The sequence below is a fragment of the Phasianus colchicus genome, chromosome 6 (assembly GCF_987193195.1).
Source record: "Phasianus colchicus chromosome 6, bPhaCol1.hap1.1, whole genome shotgun sequence".
NCBI classification, from domain to species: domain Eukaryota; kingdom Metazoa; phylum Chordata; class Aves; order Galliformes; family Phasianidae; genus Phasianus; species Phasianus colchicus.
Window position 1 is genome coordinate 7,176,747 of NC_143441.1, and position 18,542 is coordinate 7,195,288.

Genomic DNA, 18,542 nt, shown 5'->3' on the forward strand with positions numbered 1-18,542 from the left:
AATGCATATTTACTATATTTGGAAGCTAGAGTGTGTGCACTTGTAACAGCTGTGAGCAATAACATTACAGGGGAAAAAACGACCTAATGGGTTCCTGCATGCAACTGCTCTGCGTTTTTGAGCAGCCGGGGTATGAAATGTAAGAGTTCCCAAATTTCATTCACAATCTATGGGCCAGCTGGATGTATGTGGAACTCTGGAGCACCAACAGCACACAGCTACATGCTGTCTAAAGCAGCCAGAACCTCCATGAGTCACTACCTGAAACTGTCCTTTTGCCCCTTGAACAGGAATCTCACCAGCATTTTTGTGCTCGGCCCATTCTCAAATCTGCACTTAGTGAATTTTGGGAAAACTCTGGTCACTTTTTCCTCCTCCTTCTTAGAAATCAGGCTTTCTGTTCTCACCGCGACCTGCCACACTCTGAAATAGTCAGGAAACAAAACACTGGTAAGAAAAGTAGCAGTGTATGTTGGGAGAATCTATCTCAATCTATCAATCTATCAAGGATGAGGTGCAGCTAATGAGGCCAGGTCCATGCTCATCTCGTGACACCTACTGTGCTTGAGATGACTGTGAGCACTGGGATGACACATAACATTAGCAACCCCAAACCTCTGAGCAGCCAAATGCTAGTTACAGAAGAATATCTTTCGGGAAAAAAGAATGAAATAACATCTCATTTAGCAGATCACCAGCTGAAAAAATGTCAGCAACATGCTTTCCAACTCCCTCATAAATTATTTTAGAATGTGAGTAATACTTTTTTGAATAGGACCTGCATGATGCTAAAGATCTGTCTGGTTTTCCCAAAAGCTGGGAGCAAACATGAGAATCTTCTGCCTGCAAACTCACACAGTGAGTTTATTATATCTGATAAAATTTAGAGGAATCTTCTGTTGCTGAGGGTATTGCAGTGAGCTGTGTGCTCAAAGTGCCAGCATAAGCTCAGCCTTATTTCTTGGTTCTGCTTGAACTTTTCAGAGCACCTTATTCACCACAACTGTCCCAAACACTGATGGCAATGGGTCATCCTTGTGCTCAGAGCTCATTAGTGTCAAAATCCAGGCCTGCTTGTGATCAGATATAGAAGAAATACATGATAATGTCTAGGATGGCGAAGGGTCTGGAGGGCAAGGTGTGTGAGGAGCTGCTGAGGTCCCTGGGTTTGCTCAGCCCAGAGCAGAGGAGCTGAGGGGAGGCCCGATGGCGGCTGCAGCTCCTCACAGGGAGCGGAGGGGCAGCGCTGAGCTCTGCTCTGTGTGACAGCCACAGGGCTGAGGGAACGGCATGGAGCTGTGTCAGGGGAGGGGCGGGTTGGGGATTAGGGAAAGATTCTGCATCAGAGGGTGGTGGGCATGGAAAGGCTGCCCAGGGCAGTGGGCAAGGCCTAATGCTCTCAGACATAATTTTGGGTGGTTCTCTGTGGAGTCAGGAGTTGGACTCGGTGATCCTTGTGGGTCCCATTCCAACTCAGGATGTTCTGTGATTCCATGATAATGGATCATTCGAGCCCCAAGCAGCATAGTCTTGCTCTTTAAATCTCTCCCCACGTCCCAGTCCAACCCAATAAGTGCTCAGAGGAGAGGCTGGCCAAGATGGAAGCCATGGGCTAGTTGGATTTTTGGACATTCTCTAAGATCTACTGGGCATCATGCCCACGCAGGAGGAAAGCAGCCTGCAGCTAAGCTCCATCTCCAGGCTTAGAGCAGAAGGAGCAGCCCAGCATCAGGCTACAGGGTTATATTTGGCCACTGGAATACCATGAGCTACCCATGAAGCAGACAGGAGGTGGCCCGCAGTCTGTACTCAGCTCAAGGAGTGCCTGCTGCACCATGCGCCCTGTCCTCACCTCCTGCCCTTTTCATTCCTGTTGCTCTCTGTCAGGCACAGAAGCATCCTCCTTGTTGTCCTTGTGCTGGAATATGCCCAAGACAGTGAAAATGTATGGTGCAGGGATACAAGTGTGTTAGAAAAACTAGGGTTTTATATATAATTGTGTGCAAATGTATGACTTTAAATTGGAAGGTGTGTTTTTATGAAGGAAAAGAATAAGCCCTAGGTGAACAAAGTGAGTAAAAAGTGGGACATTTAGGGCAATCAGCAGTGAGAGGAGATCTAGATAAGAGAATTTTCTGTTTTCCTAGTGAAACTATATACACTCAGGTATTTTGGCAAAGCACTAGAGACAGGCAGATCTCTGTTTTATCTTCACTCCAGTTCCTTTCATCAGATGTACAAGACTTTAATGAAACGTAACCTAGAGAAAAAGATCTCTTTTGTGGCAGAACTGAAGCAAAATGACTTAAATTTTTTATGGCCTCAGTTTCTAAAAATATAAATGACTAATAGAAATTGTAAAATATTCACAAAGTCGGTATTCCACATTTACAGATAATGCTGAATTACCCCAGAAGAAGTTCTTAAATGGGAATTTAATGGCTGTCTTTGAACAGAATGAGCACGTTTCTGTGCAGCTCTCATCCTCTAAGGAGGAGATCCAGGGAACCACCAAAAGCTAATGGGCCCATTAGCCTGTGCTTGGCCTTGTCACCACATGGTCCCAGATGCCACTGCATGCTGCAGGGTTGGTCCTCTCCAAGAGACCACACTGCTCTCTCCTAAGTTGTGGTAGACCCAGAAGTAGTAACATTATCATTTTTTTACTAGTTGTACTTTTACACACCCAACTTTTACATACACCACAGAGTTACATACACCAGTGTCGAGACTAAGCTCTCCCCAGAGCACCATGGGCTCTTCTTTAAAAACATTAACTTCTCCCTGGAAAGAACTCAGCTATCTGAGGCAGATTTCAGAGGCTTGTCCAGGAAACTCTGCAAGTCAAATGAGCTGTAGAAAACCATCCAATGTAAGATTTGGGTGCGATTTCACATTTCTCCTGTTCCAATTCTGAGCCTGACCTCAAAGCCCAGATGGCCTTTGCTGTCCCCCAGTTAGGTGAGAAAAGGTGATAGTATTTGCCCAACCCATCATAAATCAGGAAGCTGATATGCTCTCTTAGCAGTTCAGAAGATAAAATCAGAAATGTCAAGTGAGGCAGCACCAGCTTGACCTGGTGCTGAGAGACCCACGGGGAATAAGTGCTCATAATAAATTGATTCCTTCCCAAGGTCTCTGAGGAAGACGAGAGCAGACTGTGAAATCCAATACCGAGAAAAAGGCCACTTCATAAACACATCTTGGAATCAGGGAGAGTGTCCCAAAAGGATGAAAATTCCGGAAGTAAAAATGTTCAGAAATTTATTTCTTCAAATGCAGACCTCTTTGCCAGCCATAGACAGGAGCTGGTGAGCAGCAAAGGCCCTGAAACTGCTCTGCTCCTACCTGGGCCCTGGAAGAATCATAGAACCGTAGAATCATAGAATGATTTGGATTGGAAGGGACCTTTGAGATCACATAGTTCCACTATAGGCAGGGTTACCTCCCACTAGACCAGGTTGCTCAAAGCCCCATCCAGCCTGGCCTCGGATGCTTCCAGGGAGAGGACATCCACAGCCTATCTGGACAACCTGTTCCAGAGTCTCACCACCCTCACAGTAAAGAAAATTGCTTCCCAATATTTAGTCTAAATCTATTCTCTTCCAGTTTAAAACCACTTCCCCTCATCCTGTCACTACATGCCCTTATAAAAAGTCCCTCTCCATCTTTCCTGTAGGTCCCCTTCAGGTACTGGAAGAAGACAGCCAGGACTTGATTTTACTCTTGGTCAATATATGAATTCCATCTGTCAAAGATGGCACATCCATTTTGGCCAGTTCCTTCTGCTCAGCAGTATCTCCCAAACCTCAGCTTTTACTCAAAGTATCTCTCAGTTTCACTGATCCAAACTGTTTCTGCTGAATTCAAATGTAAAAGAAAATTTCACACTGGGACTCTAGCCTGTAGGAAATCCTGATTTTGTTTTTGCCTCTTCAGACACCTGCATTTAGGATCAAAAAAGCATTTATCTGGACCTCAAAAGCCTTGGATTTGATTCCCAGCTCTATCCCTGACCAGCTGCATAGCTTTAGCAAGTCGTTTGACACTGTTCAGCTTTCCACCTGCAAAACCCAATACGGATGGAAAGCTGTGCACATGTCAGCTGTGACCTGAGAGCCAGGGCTGCTCTATGCCAGGACCTGACAGGGAAGCAGCCAGGAATGCGAATGCTGCTGGGGAATAGTGTCAGGAATATTGATTAAAATATAAAAGAAAAAAGAAAGCCTTCTGCAGCAAAAGCCTGGCTTCATCTGATGTGGCCTTCCCAAATCCTGGTAGGATCACAGGGCTTTACGAACTGCTCAAAATACTTTTTGAAGAGGTTTACAAATCTACTTATCTTTCACATTGTTTTATTTTATGGTTTCTATGGTGGCCCATTAATCTGCAATGAGAACATACTCTAATTTGAAGATAGATGATGATACAGGGATAAAATGACCTTTCCTTTTCCTTCTGGGAGCCCATACACATTATTCATACAGCACACATTATTATGGTTTTGTTAGAAAGTTTCTTTTACCTCTCTTGGCTTCTACTTTCAGGATCACTTTTATCTGGTTTGCTTCATGGGCTGAGTAACACTTTCCCCTGCATTTTGTGCCTTCTCTTTACTTTGTTTTCTCACTGCACAGAGAAATGCATGAAGCTGAGATGAACTTTCAATTTATAGTATCTGAAGGGATTTGAATTTAGGTCAGAAAAGTTCAGCTATTCCCATAGGATAATCCTGTTGCTGTACAGCAGTGCTGGACATGCTGCAAATGCTACAGGCTCCTGTTGGAGATGATTCGTGTTTGCAGTTCTGAAAAGAGAACTGAGGACATGTTAAATGGATTCAGTCCAAGCATAGGGAGACCAGCAGCCATCCCACTGCTGGGGGTTTCACTGTAGTCACAAACCCTCTAGGAAGGATGCCATGCTGGATTTCTCCACTTTCATTGCAGTAAATCTGGAAATGACGTTGCTGTAACAAAGCAGGCAGCTGGGTCTGAATGGCTGTCACCCCCTTACAAATCAAGGTCATTCGAAAATGACCTTGTCTCCAGTGACAGATGGGCAAAAGCAGCTCTTCCTGCTTCAAAGGCACGGGATGCTGCCTTGGAGCCAGTTTTTTCTTCTGCAGGTCTTCTTGTCACTGAGCAGGAAGGAAAATCTGCAAACAAAGGCAACTTCAGTGATTTTGGAACATGAAGAATAATGTCCTTCACTGCTGCCAAGACAGGGCTCAGTGCAAAGAGCTGAACGGCACTGATTCCTACAGTCAAGGACTTATGTCCCTCTTGTTCCTTTGCAAGATAAGTTGTTCCCAACTGGATATTAACTAATAATAATTAAATGCAGTGTCAAAAACAATGGCAATACACTATCAAGGTCCAGCACTTCCCTTAAGAAACTGTGAAGCACCAAGGAGAGCTTCGTTGCAGAAGAAACAGTGCATACATATAATGCAACAAGACGTGAACATTGATGGGAACAGCCCATGGCCGCGATGTTGGTTGCAGATGCACAGACATAGGGCTGAGGCCACCTCAGAGGGTCCTGGTAACTTCCAAACATTCTTTTAAGAAGGCATCTCCACTCTGCTTTGGTCATCCCTCTCTGTGGCTCACCCTCCCCAAGCCCGGACCATTCCTTTTTTCATGTCACATATTCCACATAGCTGGTAACGCTGCCTGGAAGGACATAAGTTTCCAGCTCAGAACTATGATGCGAGTTAAAAAAGAGCCCCCAGAAAAGTCTCAGGGGAGAGAAAGTCTGATGGAAGATTTGTCACTGAAATGGATTATAGTAAACCAATAATTAGTCAATCTTGGTGCTTGAGAGCCTCCCTGTGTCTTTTCCCCCTACTCATTTTCTCTTTTCCTCTTCCTCTTCTCCCTCACCTCCTGGGATTTGGAGTGTTTATGGGAGTTAAGGCAAGTCACAACCTGGTAAATCAGAAAGCCTTGTTCAGCAACTAAATTGCTTGTTATTCCACTCTGGGACACATTAATGAGGTCAGGCAATGTTTCCTCTTGTGTCATTCCCAAAACATCCCAGCTTCTCTGAGAAAGGCTATGCTTATCATGATTAACCAATGCTCCTTGCAGGTATTTAGTCTTGGTGAAGCCAGAGCTGGTTTCCCCATACTGGAGCTAAATCCCTGGCCCCACATGATGTGCTTTTATTGATACTTCACAGCAGCATGTCAGTTGTTGCAGGTTCACTCTCAGCATCTTGCAGTTGTGGTGGGATCAGGAATGCACAGAGAAGGTCACTGAAGCTTGCCAAAGGGTAACTTAAGTGCCACGGACCTGAACATGGAGACTTTGGTGCAAAGGAGGGGAGGTAGATACTGTTTCATTGAAAAAGTGGAGAACTAATAAAAATAAAAGAAAATAAGTAAAGGAAAATGTTGCAGAAGGCATGCAGCTCCATGCTGTTCCTTTGGCAAGGTATAAGTGAGGGTAGACGTGTCAGGAGGAGCAGAAATGTACAGCTCTCTCCCCAGTAAGGAGAACTCTTTGAGCTCTGAAATCCATCAAAGAGCAGGAGTATTAATCATTTTAGTTTTACAATTAAGCTAAGATACAATTTGAAAACCGTACAGTTCAACATATGCTGGCTGAGGAAATAGCACTGACAAAGTTGACACTAAATCTATATTAAAATACTCCCTTCCTTCATGACTGGGTTATTACCTGACTGAATGTAGTACCAGAGTCAAGACGGCTTTTTTCAACACAGTTCTGTTCTTGTACCTGTCAGTGAAAGGAGTGTCAGATAGGATGGTAAGATGCAACCACAGACTTCTCTTCCTTGAGCTACTATCTCTTGGGGATGCCTTCACCACTCACAGGGCCTCGTGGTGCACCCTAGGAGTAAGCCTGGGATACTATGCGGAATCCAAAGTGAACAAGAGCCACCTGGTTGTACCCTTGGCCATGGCAAAGCCATGAAGACAATAGGATGCTTTCAGCCCCAAAATACTGTATGCCTGCTGGGCAGACCTGGTTATCTGCTCAATTGCCCAGTGAATCTACTTAAGGTCCAAGCAGAAGGAAGCTGGTATTTTTCAGAACCTCAAACTTACATGAATATTTTTGTGCCATTCCTACCCATAATGGAATGCTTGTACACCTGGGATCTACATTTCTGCCTCCGAACTCCACTGCTGTAGTAAAGAGCACCAAAAACTGGCATGTAGTTCAAAGCATTTGCTTTGATGCAGTCTTGAGCATTCACAGATGCGAATGTTAAAGTATCCTAGTTTCAGTAACAGGTCACACCATGTTTGCAGATTTTATTAACTTGAATAAAACAAGATAAATCTCATTTAGCTTCTGCTGTGTACCCACCGTGAAAAATGTCAGCTGAACTGGGTTTAAAAAAAAAAAAAAAAGGAGACGAAAAGTATTTTTAGCTCTGATTCAATGCACAGCAGTAAAGACCCCAAGATGTACGCCTTAGCTAGGAGGGAGGAGTGATACAGAGGCAGAGATGAATAGCTCCGGAGAAAGAAGCAAAAAGAAAAGCAAGAGGAACTTTGTAAGCTATTGCTTGTACAGGAAACAATTGAATTACAGTGAAATAATTACTTGGCTAATGAGGGCAGACAGGCAATTGCAGTATTCCCAGGTTTTCCTTCCCTTTCCTGAAAATACTTAAAATAATTGATAAACAAAGTGGCTATCTATAAATACAGGAACACTACTCAGCTCCAAACAGTACAGCTAAGCACTGAGAATGGAAACCATTATTTACCGGGGATTTGGAAGCATTTAAAGGAGAAGCTTCCCTCAAGGAAGAGCTGCTGCATGCCACAGGAGCTCGCTTAGCAGCTTGCTGTTCAACACCAAGCTGTTTAAAAACCCTACCTTGAGATGCTGAGCCTTCTAATGAGGAGCTCAGTGGCTGTCAGACGGAGCACCTCAGTCATTTGTTTCCTGTCCTGGGGCTAACTATCCTGTCGGCAGAGAAAGGGCAGCTACCAGCACTGACATTTCAGGAGTCCCCATTAGGGCTGCAAGCATTATCACCGCCTTGTTTACTGCAGGGCAATGAGTTCTCCTGGTGTCAGAAGCACAGAGCAATTTTTTCCTTACTCGCATGATAGCAGCCTCTGCTGTTCCCAGGCAGGGCTAACTGCAGCAGAGAAGCTGTCTGTGCCCAGAGCAGCTCGTGAGGCAATCTCAGCAAGATGAGGAGCTCCCACCGACAGCCAGCACTGTGCCAGCTCATTAAGTGCTATGGGAAAACATCTAACAACATGGGATGTGAGATGCTTGCTGGCTTTTTTAAGCATCAGGTTTTCCAGCTCAGCCCGAGCCACCTCTAATCAGTGTAGCTTTTAAGCCTCAGCTGTCAACTGCTTGCAAGCAGTTTCTGAGAGCAAAGCTAGAAACAGTTTGCAAAAGATTTTTAGTGCAAATCAGGCTGAAATCAGGAGGAGGTAAATGTCTCATTTTGTTTTGGTTGTCTCATGGCTGTGTAGGCGCTGCTTTGCTGAGACAGAGAGCAGTGTGCCAGGCATCAGAGTTTTGCAGCCCTGTGTGGCCACAGAGGTTCATCTCCCTGACAGAGCTGCCCATGGGATGAAAGGAGGCTGCACGTTATTGATTCCCACAATGAGGGCAATACAAGTCAGGGAGATGGGAAGCACTATGGAAAAGTTCCTTTTAGAGCACATTGATAATGATGACATTCAGAAAACCTCTCGTTCGCTTTGGATATTGCTTGGCTCAGTGAAGATAAGTGAAGATGGCAGATCTTATAGCTTCTCCTTTGGTGACAAGGTAAATAGGTGACTGCAACCCATTGTGCTGATGTCTGATGCCCCATGAGACTGTGTTGCTGAGTACGGTCAGGATTGCAGGTGGAACCATATGAAGGAGTATGGAAAAGCCAGTTGCCTACAGCAGGAGCTTATCCAAAAGGTGAACATTTAGATCAGAAAGCTCTTCCTCTTTTATTTTTTTTCCCCTTTTCTCCATATATTGCCCATGCCTTCTGTCTAGAACTGGATTCTGGGAAACTGCATGGAGCACACTGCAGTCCTTGGCTCTGACTCTGTGCCAGCCTTACAGTGAGGCAGCATTAGGAGGATTGGTATGGGCTTACCAGACAGAAGACCATGGCCTCCTGGTTTCCCCAGGTTAGGCAGGCTTTCTCCATGCCATGTTGCTTGGCAGAACTCAGTATTTTACCCTCTCCTACCACAAAGTCCCTGGCTTTGTGAAGATAATATCACAACAGAGGCTCATTGCACCTATTGTCCAATTATGTCAGTCCGTAACAACAGCTCCAAGTGAACAAAAATAGCTTTGACAGAATGAATTATAATGCTCTGTTTTATGACTAATTACAGTGCCTTGGTGAGATAACTTAAAAGCTGTCACAGTTGAGACTACATGACACCTTAGCTAACAGAGATGAAACTAGGAGTCAGGGGTATCTCAGCTCTTTGCCTGCTTGTGTTTCTGAAACAGGCTTTGCCAAATGCCTCTCCTGCCCTGCAATCTAAACTTGGAAGAGACGTAGCATTTTCCTATTTTCCTTGCTCTATCATGGCCAATTATCTATTTATTTTAATCCATATGTCTGACAGTTCTTACTGCTTTTCATAGCTGTGGCATAGACCATCTCTTCTAGAGGACACTGCCAGTAACTGCTGCATGCATTGCTAGGCTTAAAAGGTGAAAGAGGACTTGCTGCAGCAAAAAAAAAAAACCCAAAAAACACATCATAATTGTGCATATAGGACCACAAAGCCAGTAAAGTCACAAAAAGTAAGACTTATGCTGCAAGATAAGTTTTAAAAGCATTATTGCATGAAGAATTATGTCTCATCTAGGACAAAGTCTTTCAGTTTAGTTGGATGCACTCTGTGATCTAGAGTGACTTCATGGATCCAGAAGGGGAGCCTGCTGTATGGAAGGCCCCTCTGTGTGGAAGAAATAGACCAGATTTCTCCTCGTGTGGATCGTTTTCCTTCAGGCTCTGCAGCATGGCTATATGTGAGCAGCATACTGCATGAACAAACATAGCTGAAGCTGTTGGTTGCTTGGTGCCCCTTCGTCATGGGGCTATAGGGTGCCAACTTCCAGGGAGGTATTCCTATTTTAATTGCCTCTGCATTAGTCAGTCATTTATCACACAGCAGGACACCATTATCCAGTGCCTGCTCTCAATTCTGTTGCGTCACCTCATCTAAAATTAAACTCCAAAATAAAATGAATATTATCCTATTTGTTAAGAAGCAAGTACTGAATAGAGGTTTTAGCTGAAGAGTTAGATGTTACAATTCGCTCTGACATAGTCAAGGATGAAAAAAGTTACTAAGAAGCCTTCTCATAGCTAAGCTTTTTATCTGAGAAGCCTTACGGTATATAGCTTTATCCTGTTAATATATTAATCCAAGAGTCAGGTGGTGAAGATTTCACGGTTTGGAAATAAAATTGTGAGCAATTATTCAAATGCAATACATGCCCATGTCAAAAGCTATTGCAGTAATGTTTTGTTTTTGTGTCCATGCAGAAATTCCAATTTGTGGATATTGCTTTGGAAAATCCGAGAGCTGGCAGGGGAGGGTGGTGAAGGAGAAAAATATTTTCTTTGATGCACACAGAATAAATGCAGTGTCTGGACAAATAGTTCTCAACATTTTCTCTCCTGTCTGGCTTTACAGCATCGTCTGCACATAACATATGCAATGGAGTAGTTCCAGGGCGAAGGGAAAAGCCTGAGACATATCAGGCTCTGTGTCCAGGCACTTCATTTTATTCTCTAGGTTTTCAGTTTGAAAAAGAAGCTAATGACACTTCCGGCTGTAACTAAGGTGCTACAAAAAAATACTTCTGTAATGACTCTAGGTGCTTTGATTAGAAAGAAATGGTTGTGGTGGTGGGGACCCCAGCAGATGATGCCCAATCCCACACTGTTATTTTACTGTGGCTCAGATCTGCTCCTTTGAATAGTATAGCAGTGCAAGAACCTCCAAGCATTTTGTTCCATGACCCAGGATCATCAGCTTTTAGAGAAATACCTTCATTTTTATCTTCCCAAAGGATTTGCTTCCTGCACATCCTTTCCTGGAAGGGGATGTATGCAGTGGGCATGAATCCTACTTTTAGGAAAAAATAAGAGGAGATGGCATGCTTTCTGTAAGCTCCAGTGACCTCTCTGGCCCTTTCCAGAGATCCATCTTCCTCTGCTCCATTTGCCTCAGTCCTGTGGTCACCGCTATGCTCTGCAATCAGTCCTTCCTGGGGCTTTCTGTGCAGAGAGAAGGCTCATGAAAACCATATAGTCCTTAGCCCCACACAGAAAAAACATTTATTCTCAAATCTTCCAGGCACTTTAGTTTCCTTAATATCCATTACCATCAAATAATTTCTTAAGTGAAGTAACCAAAAACCTGAAATCTCTCCAGCGTAGAAATGCTACAACAGCTCTGCACTACAGTTGTTCTGATGCCTGAAGTGTCATTACAGAAGCAATAGGCTGAGTGCTGCAGTGAAGAGACAAAGGTTGGATTGTTTAGTGTCTTTATGTGTTTTTCTATGTGCAAGTTCTTTTTGCTACAAAATCCCAAAGTTGCAGCAACATGATACCTCTGTTCTAGGGCTGCACTGATTTCTGGTGTCTTACAGAATGTATTTGGTAGAGCTTTTACTTTGTAGATAACTTCACTCAGATTTGAGAGTATAATAATAATAATAATTGCTATGTGGCTTAAAGAACCAAGGTGCCAAGCACACACAGCTTCTCTGAGAAGAGAAGGCATGATGAAGGCTGCTACACCAGGCTTGAATCTGTCCTCCCCTCAAAATCCTGTAGCTCCTGCTCAAGCGGGTGCTAAGGGTAAATGGAGTGTGTCTGATAGTTCTGAGACCTCAGAAGAACGTGTTACTTCCATTGCAATTTTCATTGTCAAATAGCATTCCAAAGAACAAAAACAACTGGAAAGAGCAGTTCAATTTGATTCACCTCAGCTTGTTAAGAAAGTTGGTGGAGGGGCATTTAGGATGGAACAGACTAGATTTTTGTTTACTGCATGGCAAGAAAAGTGGAAATGGTTCTTCATCAGGAATCCAAGTCAGGCATTTAAACGTGCGTGCTTCGGATCTGTCTGAGTTCTGAAATTCTTTTTTCTCAGCATTTTCCTGACATTTTTAGGCGTTAAATGTTAATGTAATTAAATGCTAATGTGACTTCAGCCTCTAACAAACACAGCATGCATTTTTCATGCTCAGAAAGCCTCACAGAAGTGTGGGAGTTTACTCCTTTTCCTTCAGCTTCCTCAAGTTTTAGAATGTCTGTTTGCAAAAGGGATGCCAGGAACCAGTCCATGTGTACCCAGCCAGGACAGGAAAATGCAGAAAAGCACAGCTATGGAACAAATGGTGGACACTTTAAAGCTGAAAAACTATCCAGAGTGATGTATTGTATCACAGGGCTATCCTATCAGTGCAATTAGTCATAATTTAATTATTTAATATAGATGCTACCAAACATAATAACTACAAGCTAGGAAGAATTCACAGTTTCATCTAGTGTGGAGCAGAATTTTAATGTAACTTTAGTGTTTGAGGTTTTTTTCTTCTGAGTGATGGCAGACACTCTTCACTGCGGGAGATGGAGATTTGCTTGTTTTACTTTTCTTATACTCTGTGCTTCCAAATGGCAAAAAGGTGCATCTCCTGAAGCAGAAGCAATAGTCACTTCTTGTGTTAATGTAGTATATTGTGCAATGACTGTGAGCCCACCACAGTATCTGTGTTCTGTCTTTAAAGTAAGGACAAAAGTAAGTTAAGGGAAAACATTCTTGTTGTCAAGAATGGGATTTCCTACAAAACAGATGACTGGAGATAAATCCTACTATAATGGTTTGGACTCTTAAGCACACACATCCCTTCCCATAGCAATCATAACAATAAAATAACATCAAAAACAAAGCCAACAAAGCAAAACCAACCAATGAACCAAACAAAAAACCCTCAATTTTTTTGCAAAAGAAATATTTTATTGTTTCAACTTGCTGCATTTAAAGCTTGCTCTTTGCATTAGAAAATAAGATTCCATCCACAAGATTAATAATTCTTTTGCGTTCTCTCTGTTTCTACTGTTCTGAAGTGATCAAACTTCTCCCTGTTTGGCAAAAGAAAAAAAAAAAAGCCAGTCAATCTCTCTGAGATTAACTCCATGTATCATGCAGAATGACAGTGGAATATAAACTGTGTGATGTTGCTGGCAGAAGAGTCAAATCCTTTCCTTGACTAGGGGCTCTCTCTGCTGTATCATCTCCAAAGAGCTTTGACTCAGATTTTGTAGATTTACTTGTGTGCTATTGACAGACCATTCTCTTGATTTCTGCAGAACCAGAAAGAAAGGAAAGGGAAAAAAAAAACCGAAAGATCCCACTTAACTTATCTGAGAGCAGACAGAAGACAAACAGAAATTTTTTACTTTTTTTTTTTTTTTTTTTTTTAATCCAGTTTAGATTATCTATTTTCTTCAACTATCAAAAATATACAAGTGGAAGATAGTTAAGCAGCTTAAAGTAGAATGGTTATCCCCACAGATCTGCCAAGAAGGGAAATGAGACTACCAGCTCTACACCACCTGATCCTATATTGACTTCTCACAGTGGGGCTGGCTGCAGCTCACTAAGAACTGTACCAAGGCAACAAGTCCGAGACCACCATCTAACACACTGTAGAATAATTCAGGATGTAAGGGAGATCACATAGTATCCCAGTTAAAGCAAAGACATCCTTCAGCGAGATGATCATGTGCATGAGGACAACAGGGTGCTGAGAGAAACCCTTGTTCCATCATCTGATGCTTCCTTTCTCTCATCCCTTTCAGCCATTTCTGCTCATTTGCTGCCACTGATATATCCAAGACACAAGGAGCTGTAAAGAGTACAGGAATAAAGAGCAGGAGTGGATGCCAAGAGGAAGGCAAGTAGGCAGCACAGAAGATGGGAAGCAAAGAAAAAAACGTCTGGGCAACATGGTATTAGATCTTAAATGCTGCTCTGTAGGCCTGAATAGGATCCTTTTGTGACACCATCATATAATCCATGGATTTGTAAATGGAAGCCATGGGCAATTTAGGAGACAGAGTGAAGAGAGCTGTGTATCTTATCTGTAGACAGCTCCCATGCTTAATCCAAAGACTGTAACATGTAAACATTAAATATCTGGTCCTACAAAGTGACACAGCAAGGTGAGGCAAATCACTTTTCAGATGCTTTTTCTTTTAATAGATGGTTTCCTTAACAGCTTTGATCAGTCAAATATTCAAGATTTTCAAGCTTGAAAGAAAAAAAAAATCCTTTAAAGACCTTTATTTGTTGTTGTTTTTTTATTTATTTATTTTTATTTTTTAACAGTGAGCTTGGCACAACTGTTTGCCTTTGCTGTCTGACACTTTCAGCAAGAGGTAAATTATATATAGAGTAAATTTTGTTGAGATATGCCTCTTTCTTAAGAATCTTCTTAAGGTTTAATTCAACACTTTAAATTGAGATCACAGTTAACTTCTTTTGAATGTTCCATTCTAGAAAGTCAAACTACTTGATACAATTTTGTTTGACAATTCAATTAAAAAATGTGTGTTAAAGAATGTACTGGGAAATTCCCAGAGAATGGGAGAGACTCCTGTTTTGGACTTTATGAAAGTGGCTATTGTTCTGTTGCTGCTGTTTAGTTGTTTTCTCGGCTTTTGTTTGATTTAAGGTAAGATCAGTTCTTGTCCTGCCTTTTTGTTTCCATGCACCAACCCAGATCTGATTTCCTTGGAATCTAACTTTTCCTGAAATCCAAAGGGAAGAATGCACCTGGTTCTACTGAGGAACTTGCAGACACTTGAGGGAACTTGTCTCTGAGTTTTCACCTAGGTCTTCAGTAAGCTGGTGAAATGTTTCTACTGGGCAGAGTACCCCAAATTACTCCTGCCAGGATCTCTGCTTTGGCAGAACCAAACTAAATTCAAAGCTTAAGAAAAGGGAAGCTATAGCACCTTCCCTCACTGAGGGATTTCTTTTCTAACAGTTCTTTCATCGTTTGTTCCCGTGATACAGAGTCACCATTGTGCCTTATACAATTAACAGTTTAAATCCAAAGGGAACTGGAAAATTTGTGTCACCTTATCTAAAAGCAGCGAGGACAAAAGAATACAGACAAAGCAAAACTCCCTCCCCATTTCTCTTCAATCTACCCCAAGGATAGCAAGAGCCACTTGGCAGAATAACCCCTCTGAAAGCCAGATGGTATCAAGATCAATTGATGTGATGCCATTTAGTGTCTCTGCCAACTGTCAGTATACATGGCTGCCTATCTCAACCATGCCCTGTGAAGGCTGTGTACCGAAACCTTTCATATTGGGCAGCTTGCAGCTCTCCAGACACATAATCATTCTACACGAAGTTGGATTCAGTGAGGGCAATGCAGATGGCACATCCTCATACACATCATGCAATGGCAGGCTTGGGTCCAAAGACCTCATGGAGCTGAGTGAATAACCATCAGAAACCTGCAGGCCTCTACTGACACAAAGTCTCCATAGTGAAGTTCTCCAAAATTACTGGAGACCATACTGAGTTGTCTTTTAACCTGCCTGTCTAAAAGCTTACTGTCCTGTGTTATTAGGAGTAATGCCTGTAAACAGTGATGTGCAGTGGAAAATGCTGCAGGAAATCTGGGTTTGCTGAGAATCAGATTCCCCACTCTGAGCAGCATGAAGGCTGTACTGCATCTAACAGCAGCCGTGTGTCCTTAGTTTGGGTGACTCATACCTGGTTGATCTAACAGTACGATAGGTAAACCTCATCCAGTCCAAGTCATCAACTGGCACCACTGGGATGGAACCTTAGGCAGCTTAAGCACAGTCGCTCTCCCAACCATTTCCCCGAGCTTATTATCCTTACTGAGTGTCTCATCTTCCTCCTGTCCTATCCTAGGAGTCATGCATCCCCTGAGGTCACCGGGAAGGTGACAGGGTAGGAACACTCGACACCTTGCAGCATCAGGAGACAGGAACTCCTGAATCATGGGAGGAGCACCCCGTGCACATAACTATCTGCAACTGTAAGTTAAAGGCAGACATGCTCCATGACTAACAGGGGAAGAATGTGGCTAGTGTACTAGGTGGCAAGGGTGTGCGTGTGACATGGCTTTCTGCAGAGTGAAATCAGAATTAATCAACTGCGTGCTCTGGGACACCTGGGAGAAACATTTAAAGCTAGTTTCACATTATGTAGTGAGACTGTTTTTAAAGCAGGAGGTTCTCAGAGCCATTCTTGATCCACAGCAAAGTCTGAGAATCTGTCCAAGGAGAAACCTAAGTCCCATAACGTTCAGAATAATGTGTAGAAATCACAGTTATCTTATATCTGCTGTGTGGTTTTTATATTGATCCATGCTTAAAAATGTACCAGGTGAGTAGGAATGAATGTTCTGCATAATGCCAGCAACAGAAGCACCCCACACAAAAGCTTGTGTAAGATAGCAATGGTGATTTTTTTCATGGCTCTTCAAACTTTGAAAAAAAATGTCTGAAGTAGACAATTCTTGGCTAGAATAAGGGTTGGAGTTGTGGATGTAACCTCTCTGGTAGTGTCATGCACTACAGAAAGAATGCTGTGATGTCCTATGTGATTTAAGCCCTTATTTAGTCAGCAAACTTCTCACCTCAGGCTACATTCATCAAGTTTTGTTCATGTTCAACAGCACTTCTCAGTCCCTGTGATTCCAGTTAAGCTGTTCACCAGAGTATACATTACTGGGCATAAGCAAGAACTAAGACCTGGTCTTAAAAAAGCAAGATCTTCAGGGCTCTGGGATTTGTTCTGGGGGAGCTGCATGTTTTTTTGTGACTGATACAGTATCTGGCAGCTAGTTAGTAACTCACCAGTTCTCTGGCACGGTGTCTCTAAGCATCATGTTTTTGGTGGTAATTGTGTCATTGCATAGCTATCTTCCTAATCATGTCAGCAGAATTAATGAGATCAGCTAGAAACAGCCTTTGTTCTCTACCCAGTAGGATACACTGATGATTCCTGTTTACACTGTGAGCCTCTCCTGCTGTATCTGTGGATATAGATACTGTGGACTATTCTTCTGTAGGCCTCTACCAAAGCTTATCTTGTCAGTTCTGGAACATCCGTCTCACCTGTGAAGACTACTTTGAGACTTGACCCCACCTGCCACAGTCCTTGAAGGTTCTGCAGCTCGGTGCCACCTGCAACCTTTGTAAGTACACTGTCTTTCATCACCCTGTCATTTTCTGTCCTGTCTCTCAAGTCAGTTGACCTATCAAAGAAAATAGCGAGGCTGGTGAAGCCACTCTGATGCTTTTTATTTTTTTAAATCTAATGGCCTTCCATGTACTTAAAAGGATTGTTTATGCCACAGTCTTTCTAGAGACCTAAGTTAGGTTTAATAGGTCCTTTATTTCCTGATCAGTGTTGTTCAGCTCCAGGTGCTTGGGGACTTGCCTGTCCTAGTAATTCAGTACTGCTCAGCTTGGTTCCACATGCACTCTGCCACCAGTTCCATCAGATGCTGCTGACCTGAGCACATCTGACTTCTCTAAGTAGCCATCCTAAAGGAGCTGATTCTAGAGGAACACCTCTATACAGTCCTTTATGTGTACATTTGAACAAGCCTGACTTTCACATGGAATACTATACTAGTTAATTCTATCAACAGCATGGGTCCACACACTCACATAAATCACCACAGCACCATCTTGAATCATTCCGGGCATCCTTCCCCTGTCTATGGGAATTAGATCAAACCTTCACAGAAGACGTTGTAATGATCATGCAGCTAGGTGTCGCTTGTCTGAAAGTCTCCCCAGAGAAGTTCAAAGTCTGCTGGGAGTGGCTGAAGTCATGAAACCATTTTAATTGTTGGTGCAGAACTTGAAAAGTGAGAGACTTTCTCAAGAGAGATTTTCTCAAGGGAGCTGTGCAGAGAATGGAAAGACTCTCATGTAAGCAAGATGCTATGTTTTGCGTGAAAACTCTTACACAATGTATTTTCTGTTTCATAAACAAACGACCTGATGCTGAGCAGAGCTATGGATTTGCACTGGGGCTTTGCCCTCTACAGATCTCATCTGAGACTCTGAGGCTAAGGAAAAAAATACTTTTACTTTGTGGGCTCTTTTGTTTTCTTTATTTTTGCTTAACAAACAAAAGTTTACATATGTAGAGACAGAGGAAGGAAACAAATCTTAGCACAAGCAAACAACTTGAAGACCTGATTGCTCCTTGCATATAAGGAAAATAAGGATAACCGTGTCCAAGTTTTGCCTCTGTGAATAGTTTCAGGGTCTAAAGAACAACTAGAATGAGATGTAGAGACTGAGCTGGTTTTATACTAAAAAAACTCACCTACCAACAGAAAAAAAACAACACCCCAAATAGCACAAGTTAATCAGAATTGCATTGGCTACTACAATGGCTGCAGAACCACTTTCAGTTAAGGAGCTCCCTGTATGAGTTGACTAACTAGTGCTCTTGAATCTCTTTGAAAAGGCAAAAG

The 18,542-nt window shown here is 42.7% G+C and overlaps 1 long non-coding RNA gene across 1 annotated transcript in view; it reads left to right on the forward strand.

The window, feature by feature from the left end:
• Positions 1 to 17,021, forward strand: part of LOC149917400 (uncharacterized) — a 41,352-nt gene extending 24,331 nt beyond the window's left edge. The window contains exons 4-5 of the long non-coding RNA XR_016467637.1: positions 13,855 to 14,217; positions 15,953 to 17,021. This is a non-coding gene — a long non-coding RNA (uncharacterized LOC149917400). The remainder of the gene's footprint in view (positions 1 to 13,854; positions 14,218 to 15,952) is intronic.
• Positions 17,022 to 18,542: the final 1,521 nt, after the last annotated feature.